This window comes from Sus scrofa, chromosome 15, assembly GCF_000003025.6.
Source record: "Sus scrofa isolate TJ Tabasco breed Duroc chromosome 15, Sscrofa11.1, whole genome shotgun sequence".
Classification (NCBI taxonomy): domain Eukaryota; kingdom Metazoa; phylum Chordata; class Mammalia; order Artiodactyla; family Suidae; genus Sus; species Sus scrofa.
The window spans coordinates 128153760-128165955 of NC_010457.5; the positions used below are offsets into that span (position 1 = coordinate 128153760).

Consider the following 12196-nt stretch of genomic DNA (forward strand, 5'->3'; position numbering starts at 1 on the left):
AAATAATGTTGGGATCTATATAGACAGGTGTTTTCCTAACAAGAGTCCCTGAAATATTATTTCCAAGATTAAGAAAAAAAGAAAAAAAAAAAAACTTTTAGGCAGCCTGCCTTTCTGGGTATATATTGTTATAAACTGACAAAGTCCCTGAGGGATGTGGAATAAACTCACCAGGAGAGAGTTTCTGGGTGAGCCCTAACTCTTTCAGCTTTCAGTTGGGTCAGAACAGTTGCACCAGGAACCCCTGCACCTGTGTCACTTTGCAAGAGGTGATCTGCATGCCAGCAGGTCTGAGGCTAAGACGTGGATGGAGCAGGTACCAGAGAATCTGAAAGAAGGAAGGAGTCAGGGAGTGAGGAGGCCAGAAGAAAAGGTGTGGAATCTGCCTCCCACCCCACCCTCCGGACACCCGCCTCTGGCCCCCAGCTTGAGCCTCTGTGGAGAGAAGGCAGCTAAGGAAGCCAGGCGTGGGGGACGCTGTTAAACTCTGAGCACGGGGAGGGCCTGAAACTAAGGAAGAAAACAGTTTTTCCACCCCCTCCTCGGACCCTAGTTTCTGCTACAAATGGCAGCACAATCTGGCCCCTGAGCCCAGAGAAGCAGTCTTCCCAGGGGTGGGTCCAGCCAGAGGTCCCTAGAGGAATTGTTACAGGCCCAGGAAGGACACGCACCCATGACAAGGAAGGGCACTTTCTGGGGTGGGGGCTGTTAACATTTTCTAGGAGCTTCTGATGATAGAACTGCTGTCCTTGGGGTCTTCCGGTGCCTGTAATTCCACCTAGAAGCTGGGGAGCTCCAGGCATCCTGACCCCTTTGTATGTTAAGAAACCTTCTGGTTTCCTCTTCTTTTTTCCCCCAGGCCATACTCACCCCACCCATCTGGTCCCTCCAGAGGAATCAGCTCTAAGAAGGGCGTAGCTGGCCTGCGGGGCCTTTCTTATTTTAATTCAAGAGACTCAGTGGGTGGCAGAGTCAAGGCCCCCCCCACACCCACACACCGGGCGGTTACTGGTTGTGAAACTAGGCCTGTAAAACGGATGGTCAGACTCGGGTTGGGGGTTTTGCTAGTTTAGGGAGTTCCCGGTGTCTTAAATCACCCAGAATTGTTTACTGCAAAAGGCAGCCGTTTAATCTAAAACACAGACAGGCATAACTGCAGCCTTGCGCGTCTCCGCAGGTCTTGGCCGAGCCCATCTCTTACATCCTAAGCACTCTGAGTACCAAGTGACCTGAATGGCTCCAAGCCAAACAGTAATGTTTCCTTTCGCTGTTGTTGAGAAAGGCATTCAGGAAAAAAATTGAGCGCAATGAGGGCCTTCCTGTTCCGGCCTGTGGGCAGGCAGGCGTGTGAACCACCCAGCAAACGTGGAGTGAGTCATGCTAGCAAACAGGGAGCTTCCTTCGCCTTTGTCAAAGTCTCTCTGGAGGCCGCCGCAGGCAGGCTGCCCCACTGCCAATGCTCCAGGAGCCAAGCATCTTTAGAATCCATTCCTCCTACCTCACCAGGCACCAGGGGTTTCCTTGCTAACCACAGTCAGTGCTGATGCAGGGAAATGTCCCCAGCATGTTTTGCTTGGGAAAGGCCTTGACCTTACGTTTCCCTGCAGCCTAAAGTCACTTCTGCAAAGGAACTTGCAGAACCCCACTGGAGTTGCTCTAAGAAGATGCAGCATGTCTAAGTTTCATGGGCTTTTCATTACGTGGGTACACATGGTACCTCAGCTGTGGTCTAACACATACGGGGCTAATTGCAGGCCAGCCAGTGGTAGCTGCCCATGGAGGGCCAATAGCTGATGGAACTCTAATAAAACTAGTTGTATACAGAATTAATTACAATGAAGCCACACCTTACAATATAGTATGACCTTTAATTTTCCAGGCAATACAACTTAAATACTAAGAGTTGCACTGACATGTCCTGGATGCTTAAAAAATGCCTGGAGGGATATGGAATAGCCAATAGTTGGCTGGTAGTAGTAAAGGCAATTCCCTCTCTCTCTCCATCTCCTTACTTCCCCTCTCCCTCTCCCCAACCTCTAGAATTATTCTTTCTATGAATGGAAAAAAATATTCCATTTTATTCCTCCATGAATCCAAAGTTCCAAAAGATCTTTCTGAGTACAGTCCAATAGAGATGATAAACCTGACATCATTCCCTGTTCTAGGAGTGACTCCTTAACCAAATGTCCCTTAACCAAAAGTTAAACCAATTGATATTAAGTTTTAAAGCCTCATAGGACATGCCACCCCAAATATGCCACTTTGGTAACAGCACTTGAAAACAGCAAATGCAAAATTTCTGCACTTTTTCCTGTGTCTTGATGGTTTATTATTTTGATGCAAATGTGAGTTTGTAGTCCCATGAGAGTAAATAAATGAATTTTCTTTTTTGTTCAAAAAAAAAACCACAAGCAAACAAACAAACAAACAAACAAAACCCAGCACCTGAAAACAGCAAACGCAAGGAGGAGCTTTCTCTGGATTTTCCTTATCTGCCTCAAGACAGAGCTTCCAAAAGGAACTCAACTGTAAATCCCTTCCCCAGGAGTTTCATCAACCAGGGAAGATGGACTCATCACAGGAGGGGAGACTAGAAGTTGACATCACACCCAAACTTTGTCACAAACTCTCATGTCTCCCATCTATTTCTCGAAAAGCCCATTTCACTTTTTAAAAAATCGCTGAGATAGTATTTAAGCCTGAATTCTAAGCCGCTTCTTTGAGATACTCACTTTTCCTTGGACATCTCCCATGTATACGTAAGGTCTACATGTTAATAATTTTTTCTTATTAATCTGTCTTTTTTTTTTTTTGAGCCCTACTAATCATTTAGCCAAGGAATACCAAATCTGAGCAGACAGGGTTTTTGTTTTCGTTTTTTGTTTCTGCCTCCTTGTTTATTTATTTTATTTTATTTTTTTTTGTCTATTCTAAGGCTGCACCCACGGTTTGTGGAGGTTCCCAGGCTAGGGGTCTAATCGGAGCTGTAGCTGCCGGCCTACACCACAGCTCACAGCAATGCCGGATCCGTAACCCACTGAGCGAGGCCAGGGATCAAACCCACAACCTCATGGTTCCTCATCGGATTCGATTACCACTGAGCCACGATGGGAACTCCTAATCTGTCTTTAACTACAGAGGTCTTAGCTAAGAACTCCGAAGTGTAAAGGGAAAATTGTTTTCCCCTCCTACAGTTTTAAGTATCCCCTGTGCCTATGCACATAGAGTTGCCACTAGCTGTTCATGTTTTGATAAAATAAAATTTAAAAAAGAGATTCTGTAGTACTTTACTTAATACTGTAGAGTGTTTTGAAATGGTCATGAGTTTTTGTTTTTTTGTCTCTTCCAGGGCCACTTCCCACGGCATATGGAGGTTCCCAGGCTAGGGGTCTAATCAGAGCTGTAGCCACCAGCCTACACCAGAGCCGCAGCAACGCGGGACTGGAGCTGTATCTGTGACCTACACCACAGCTCACGGCAACGCTGGATCCTTAACCCACTGAGCAAGGCCAGGGATCAAACTCGCAACCTCATGGTTCCTAGTTGGATTCGTTAACCACTGCACAAGGATAGAAACTCCGGTCGTGAGTTTTGAGTCTAACAAAACTATATTTAGGCCCGATCTGTTCCATTTCCTAGCTATGCCACCTGAACATTTGACTCCTCTGGGCCTCAATTTCCTCATCTGAAAATGGGGATAATAACAGTGCCTGCTTCACAGGGTTGTTGGGAGGACTAAATGAGATGATTAATACAGATCATTTTATTTAGTGTCTTGCCCAGTTCTCATCATCATCTAATCAAATTGTCATTGGATTAATTTTTTTCACTGGAAGTCTAATGAGCTGGGCTTGGCTGAGCCGAAAGCATAATGTAAACCCCTTGGAAAGGCTGAGCATCACTCTTCTGCCAAAATAAAACTAGACGTCTAAAGGGGGTGGATGTTTCTGATGAAGGATAGGAGTGATTCGTCAATCAAAAAGCAGTATTTTTTTTCAATCATAATAGAAAATATTTTAAAAATGTGTGCACTGGGGGGAGGCAGCAAAGCCCCTGGATTTTTCCAACAAATTTGTTAATCATTTCAATTGAGACATAGTTCCTAGAAATTTACATATTTAGTCCTCCAGAACCTTCACCTGAACATGGAAATATTCACTGTGTTACACTAAAATATCTGCCAGATTTGTACACTAGCTGGGTTCGGTTTATCATTAGAGGACAATCTAGGATACACGTTCTCTTTCCTCTACATGAAAGAGTCTTAAAAAAACACAACGTTGTTCCACCAAATACATTCAAAAATCCACTCTTGTAGGGCAGGTGGCAGCCACTCGTTCACCTGGACCAGTCAATACTCTTGTTGGAAGTTCCCCTGTGGCACAGCAAAGTAAGGATCCAGTGTTGCTGTAGCTGTGGTGCAGGTCGCACCTGTGGCACGGGTTCAAGCCCTGACCCAGGAATTTCCACATGCCAAGGATATGGCCAAAAAAGAAAGAAAACTTACGTTAAACTGAGCTATTCTGAAAAATCTCAGAAGTACCTCAAGTTGGAGTGGATCTCATTTCTGAGTCACAATCTACATCCCTGAGACTCAGCTCTGATCTCAAGAGTTTCATGAAAGAAAACATTTCTACAAAGCCAACAAACCCCAAACTTGAGCAAGATTTCAGCCTTGTGGCCAGAAAATTCAGAGCGATTCAGGTTAATAGAGCCAACATTTTTACTAATGGTCTTCTTGGTGGGCACAGTTCATTTTTGGCTCTGTCAAGTCTTTTAGAAACTGAACCACAGGAATAGCACAGATGCTGAGTAAATCAGATACTTCCTGTGGTTTGCACTTCAAAGGCAGCCACAAATTCTTAAGGTATGATTCATAGTCATCAAAATCTATGAATCTTCTCTGAAATTATTCTTTCACTTCCACTAAATACCTTATAATTCTTCAGATAAGTGACCCCACTGAGATCAAGGAAATTATGAATAGGAAATTTCAATAGGAAAAGAATGTAGTTGTCACCTGCTTAGGCCACTTGGCCTGTTAAAACCTGCATTCGCCGCTTGAACAAGAATAAGAAAGAAGCCAGGGCCCACGCCTTCTTAAACACTTAAGGGGTCCATGGAACACCTATTTACACAGTCATTCAAAGCCTAGTGTCTCATGTCATGTAAGTTTCTATGCTAAAATTGGAAGGTTCTACCAAACTACTAAACTCTATTCTAATACATATGTCAGTTTTGAGCATTTAGGGACTATACTCTATGAGAAATATTCTAGGTCGAAGAAACCTATTAATTTCACCAACAGAAATAGCCTATTTAATCCTTTGCTCCAAAACAGGAAGGGACAAAATGCTCAGCAAGTCAATATCAGTAATTCTACTCCTGGTATAAAGTGATACCTGTATCTGCTAGTTTTTTCTGCATAACAAACCAGCCCAGAATTCAACAGCTTAAAACAGCAGTCATTTATTTAACTAATAATTCTGCAGCTTGGTCATTGGAGCTGTGATCAGTGATCCACTGAGTGGCTCCTCTGGTCTCAGTTGGGTTCATTGATGTGTTTAGGGCTGGCTAGGAGGCCCGCCGAGGTAGACTAGTCTAAAATGGTCTCAGTCGAAATGGCATCTCGATTCCACATAATCTCTTGTCCTTCAACAGGCTAGCCTGGCCTCGTTCATGAATTTTCTGGCCAGGGTTCCAAGAGAGAGTGTGGAAGTACACAAGCCCTCTTGGAACCAAAGGTCAGAACTAACACACTCTTACTTCCCCTGCATTTCGTTGCCAAAGCACGTTACCAGGCCAGCCTAGATGCAAGAAGTGGGCAAAGAAACACCACTTATTGATGAGAAAAGCTTCAGAGTCAGATTGCAAACATTTAAAATTAGGACCATTTTTTCCATCTACCAAAATCATACCTTCACTCTTTCATGACTGTGTCACTAAACCCAGCAGGAGAGGGGTAAGTGTCGGCATGGACTCAGTACACCTTCCTGTGTAGCATCAGTCAGAGCTCAACAAGAATGCCTGATGCTCATTTGTGGCAATCCCTCCCACCACTTGGTACTCCTGAGATGGGGGACAGTCCCTTTAATATGAGTAGCAAACAACGAAGCAGCTGCCCCAGGTAATGATGTGCACAGTTAAAGCTCAACTGAGCAAACAACAAATTCTCATGAGCCCTTTGAGCACCGTTTCTTCATTTGTAAAATGTCAGCCTTTCCTATGTCACAGGGCTGTTTTGAAAAATCAAAGCAGAAAATGTATATGGAAACACTTTGCAGCCTGCTGTACAAATGAGGGACGTGTAGTTGTAAACATACCCAGCCTACCATGTAGAACTAAGGGAGGCAGAGAGTGAAAGACACAAGACTCATTACATGCTGACTGGGTACAAGAAATGTGACTCTTCTGCATCCTCCGGACTTTCCCGAGGCAGCAAGTATTTGTCCCACATCAGAGATGAGGACATTGAGGCACAGAGAGGCTGACCAATTTTCCAAGGGCACAGGATAGGTCTAGAGCCCAGTGTGAAACTGTTTTATGACACCAGAATGCCAGCTGTTTGTAACACCATGCCATCGCTTTTAGAAAACCAAAGACAATCATTTCATGGGATACCATGAAATATATTCTACTTCAAAGATTTTCAAGAAATACTTTCAGTAGAGCTACTTTTTTTCGGGAGCTCCTCCTTCGAGGAGCAAAGAACCTATATTCATCAGTGTAAAAGTTGTTTCTTCTTTTCTTGTTTGTTTTGTTTTTTGCTTTTTAGGGCCTCACCTGCAGCATATAGAAGTTTCCAGGCTAGGGATCGAATCAGAGTTGTAGCTGCCAGCCACAGCCACAGCAACACCAAATCTGAGCCGTGATCTACACCGCAGTTCTTGGCAATGCTGGATCCCCAGCCCACTGAACGAGGCCAGGGATCAAACCCACATCCTCTTGGATACTAGTCGGATTCATTGCCACTGAGCCACAAGGGGAACTCCAAGAAGTTTTTCTTCTGATATGCTCTGAGACACAACACTTGAGACCTCAATAAAAGCGAATATCTCTTCTGCTCCTTTGCCAACTGGCAAATTTTCTTTCCTTAATTTCCAATAAAACCATTACTGCAGAAAAATGAAAGTGAAACTTCACTACCTACTTATTTGGATTGCTTCAGTCTTTAAATACTCAGGAAGGACACTTGACTGTGTTTGCGCCCACAGGAAAATGACTGTGGTTGGAGGTTAAAGTTATTCAGCAAACAAAGGGACAATTTTGTAAATGTACCTTTTCCTCAAAAATTTAAAGCAGCCAGGATAATTTGAGGCTTAGGCCTTTCCTGGGAGTTAATGATCAACTCTGTGAAAAGTCCTTGAGACAGTTAGTTAGTAAAATGGCAAGAAGGGGCCTTCCACTGGGCCCTGGAGATCTGGGGACATTTGCTATGCACTAAAGGGACCCAAAATGAGCCAACAATATATTCACAGCCGATCAAACTTTTTTCAGATCAGTGCATCACATATAACGTTAATTCCATTCAAATTAACTTGCAAAATACAGGAAGGAGAAAAAAAACCACAGCATTTATTAAATACTCACCAAATATTATGCTTGGCATTTTAAATCATTTTTCTCTTGGTTCTCACAAGATTTTATTTTAGTATTTATTCATTTCACTTTAATGAGGAAACTGACAGTTTGAGGGGTCACAGCCATAGCTGGTAAGAGCACAGCTGGGGTTCAAATCCAGTTCAAGCCAAAGGATTCACAATTTCTACTGTTTGTGATTCTGTAGTCTTTCATTTAAATGAGTTATAAGTTATTTTTATAATTTTTGTGTGTGTGTGTGTCTTTTTGCCCTTTCCAGGGCCACTTCCCGTGGCATATGGAGGTTCCCAGGCTAGGGGTCTAATTGGAGCTGTAGCCACTGGCCTATGCCAGAGCCACAGCAACACCAGATCTGAGCCACATCTGCAACCTACACCACAGCTGACAGCAATGCCGGATCCTTAACCCACTGAGCAAGGCCAGGGATCAAACCTGCAATCTCGGGACTCCTAGTTGGATTCATTAACCACTGTGCCACGAGAGAATTCCGTTAATTTCATAATTTAAAAGAGAGTCTTGGAGTTCCCTGATGGCTCAGTGGGTTAAGGATCCAGCATTGTCACTACTATGGCTCAGGATACTGCTGCAGTACATGTTTGATCCCTGGCCCAGGAACCTCCATAGGCCAAAATTTTTTTAAAGAGCCCTATTTTATTTTTAATTTGTTTCTTGTTTTATTATTTAATTTTTTTGTGTTGTACAGCATGGGGACCAAGTTCCACTTACATGTACACATTTTTCCCCCCACCCTTTGTTCTGTTGCAATATGAGTATCTAGACATAGTTCTCAATGCTACTCAACAGGATCTCCTTGTAAATCCATTCCAAGTTGTATCCAATAACCCCAAGCTCCGGATCCCTCCCACTCCCTCCCTCCCCCATCGGGCAGCCACAAGTCTATTTTCCAAGTCCATGATTTTCTTTTCTGTGGAAAGTTTCATTTGTGCCATATATTAGATTCCAGTTATAAGCGATATCATGTGGTATTTGTCTTTGTCTTTCTGACTCATTTCACTCAGTATGAGATTCTCTAGTTCCATCCATGTTGCTGCAAATGGCATTATGTCATCCTTTTTTATGACTGAGTAGTATTCCATTGTGTATATATACTACATCTTCAGAATCCAATCATCTGTTGATGGACATTTGGGTTGTTTCCATGTCTTGGCTATTGTGAATAGTGCTGCAATGAACATGCAGGTGCATGTGTCTCTTTTAAGTAGAGTTTTGTCCGGATATATGCTCAAGAGTGGGATTGTGGGGTCATATGGAAGTTCTATGTATAGATTTCTAAGGTATCTCCAAACTGTTCTCCATAGTGGCTGTACCAGTTTACATTCCCACCAGCAGTGCAGGAGGGTTCCCTTTTCTCCACAGCCCCTCCAGCACTTGTTTTTTGTGGACTTATTAATGATGGCCATTCTGACTGGTGTGAGGTGGAATCTCATGGTAGTTTTGATTTGCATTTCTCTTATAATCAGTGATGTTGAGCATTTTCTCATGTGTTTGCTGGCCATCTGTATATCTTCCTTGGAGAACAGTCTATTCAGGTCTTTTGCCCATTTTTCCATTGGGTGATTGGCTTTTTTGCTGTTGAGTTGGATAAGTTGCTTATATATTCTAGAGATTAACCCTTGTCTGTTGCATCGTCTGAAACTATTTTCTCCCATTCTATAAGTTGTCTTTTTGTTTTCTTTTGGGTTTCCTTTGCTGTGCAAAAGCTTTTCAGTTTGATTAGGTCCCATGGGTTTATTTTTGCTCTAATTTCTGTTGCTTTGGGAGACTGACCTGAGAAAATATTCATGATGTTGATGTCAGAGAGTGTTTTGCCTATGTTCTCTTCTAGGAGTTTGATGGTGTCCTGTCTTGTATTTAAGTCTTTCAGCCATTTTGAGTTTATTTTTGTGCATGGTGTGAGGGTGTGTTCTAGTTTCATTGCTTTGTATGCAGCTGTCCAGGTTTCCCAGCAATACTTACTGAATAGACTTTCTTTTTCCCATTTTATGTTCTTGCCTCCCTTGTCAAAGATTAATTGACCATAGGTGTCAGGGTTTATTTCCGGATTCTCTATTCTGTTCCATTGGCCTGTCTGTCTGTTTTGGTACCAGTACCACACTGTTTTGATGACTGTGGCTTTGTAATATTGCTTGAAGTCTGGGAGAGTTATGCCCCCTGCTTGGTTTTTGCTTCTCAGGATTGCTTTGGCAATTCTGGGTCTTTTGTGGTTCCATATAAATTTTTGGATTGTTTGTTCTAGTTCTGTGAAAAATGTCATGGGTAATTTGATAGGGATTGCATTGAATCTGTAGATTGCTTTGGGTAGCATGGCCATTTTTATAATATTGATTTTTCCAATCCATGAATGTGTACTATCTTGCCATTTCTTTACATCTTCTTTAGTTTCTTTGATTAAGGTTTTATAGTTCTCAGCATATAAGTCCTTTACCTCTTTGGTCAGGTGTATTCCGAGGTATTTGATTTTGTGAGGTACAATTTTAAAAGGTATTGTATTTTTGTATTCCTTTTCTAATATTTCATTGCTGGTATACAGAAATGCAACTGACTTCTGAATGTTAATCTTATATCCTGCTACTTTGCTGAATTTATTAATCAGTTCAAGCAGTTTTTGGGTTGAGTCCTTAGGGTTTTCTATGTATAGTATCATGTCATCTTCATACAGTGACAGTTTTATCTCTTCTCTTCCTATTTGAATGCCTTTTATTTCTTTTGTTTGTCTAATTGCTGTGGCTAGGACTTCTAACACTATGTTGAATAGCAGTGGTGAGAGTGGGCATCCCTGTCTTGTTCCAGATTTGAGTGAGAAGGCTTTCAGTTTTTCTCCATTGAGTATTATATTTGCTGTGGGTTTGTCATAAATGGCTTTGATTATGTTCAGGAATGTTCCCTAACAGTCCTATTTTAATAAATAAGTTAAAGGCTTCAATCTTACCACCTTGACTCAAAACCAAACTTGAGCCCAATGTACCAAAATTCCATCAGCACTGGTTAAATCTTTGTGAAGCTCATTAATCAGAGTTTAAACTCTCATTAATTCTTAGATAGGGGCCAGAGAGTGTTAATTCTTTCTCATTCCATGAGCTTCTCCACGTGCAACCCCGACCTTGTCTTACCCATTTATTCTATATTGGATATAACTTGGTGCTTAGCGCACAGAGGGTGCCAGCAGATTAATAAACACTCAGTCATTATTTGTGATGAAATGCTATCTTGTAGAAACTCAGTGCTTTAAAACTTACCACCACTCTCCCTCAACCTATTGCTTGGGATCACAACAACCCTATGCATGAGTTGCGGCTGATGATCATTAGCCCCACTTTACAGATAAGGAAACTGAAACTCATGATAAATTGAGCAATTGGCTCTGTCACAAAGCTAGTAATGTCACGTGTTGGATGTGATCACAACCAAATTTCCTGAGTACCAAGATCAAAGTTTTTGTTCTACTCTGAATACTCCCTCATTAAGTACTATCAATGTTTGTTAATGTTTGAACAAACGATGACTCCTAGTTAAATAAAGCTCTGAAGTGAAAAGACCTGGAGGATACCAACCTATCAGTTAGAGCTTGAGGTCAGCACGTTTATTTAAGTGTTGGAATGTGGTCTTTTCGCACTGACTGTCTTATAAATCAGACCAGCGTCTATTTGTCATCCGTGATGTTGGGTCATCCATGCGTTGAGGGGTCTGAGAATAACACTCGAGGGAAAAGAGCAGTAGCGTCTGTGTGGCACCCAAGGGCTCAGGGTGTTGCCGTTACCTACAGGAAGGTGAGGCCTGAGCCAAGTCAGTGGGAAAACAACAGTGGGGAGCCAGTGCCCTAGAATGAGTATGAAAAGGCCAAAACAAGCAAACAAATAAAGGCCAGAACGGTAAAGATCAGATCTATTTGGTCAGCTCTGTATTGACACAGCCTTTTTTGAGACTTTTATATTTAGATTATAAATGGGATCATTTTTAAGAAAAACTTTCATGTGCTTATATAACGTGGGTCTTAGAGCACTGCGTCCCTAGCAGAAGCAACACAAGCCAAAAATTAAATAAATAGGTGACTCTGTGTGTGTGTGTGTGTGTGTGTGTCTTTTAATATGAAGTTCATCAAAGTTAAAAGGTTTTAAGGGACTTGATTTGCATTTGAGCTGCCCAGTGTGTGAAAAGCCACACATTTTATTCCCAATTACCCACAGTCTTCTTTGCTCTCCACAAATACTTGAAGGACAGGACTAAGCCAAGTTATGCATGACTCAACACTTTTTAGCAGTATCTCTTAAACTTTTTTACCTCTGTCTAATCCCTGGTCATAGCCTCTGGGAAATTCAACACTATGTAGAAAAGGCTTTTTGCTTTATGGTCATATATAAAAGAACCTCTCACCCAAAAGTCATGGGATATGCTGCTGACTCAACGTAAAGAAGGATTTCAGGTTGGGTCAGCAACATAGCCCTGGAGTGGAGGCCGCCAAAGTTCCCCTTAAGGCCAGGTCACAGCAAGTTTACTGAGGAGACTAGATGGATACCTGTGATGACGGCTGGAACTCACTCCAAAACCAACATCTATAAAAAGAAACTTCTCTTCAACC

At 42.3% G+C, this 12196-nt stretch overlaps 1 long non-coding RNA gene across 1 annotated transcript in view; it reads right to left on the minus strand.

The window, feature by feature from the left end:
• Nucleotides 1–12196, minus strand: part of LOC102164493 — a 35599-nt gene that overhangs the window by 3713 nt on the left and 19690 nt on the right. Inside the window, exon 4 of the long non-coding RNA XR_001301648.2 lies at nucleotides 172–328. This is a non-coding gene — a long non-coding RNA (uncharacterized LOC102164493). The remainder of the gene's footprint in view (nucleotides 1–171; nucleotides 329–12196) is intronic.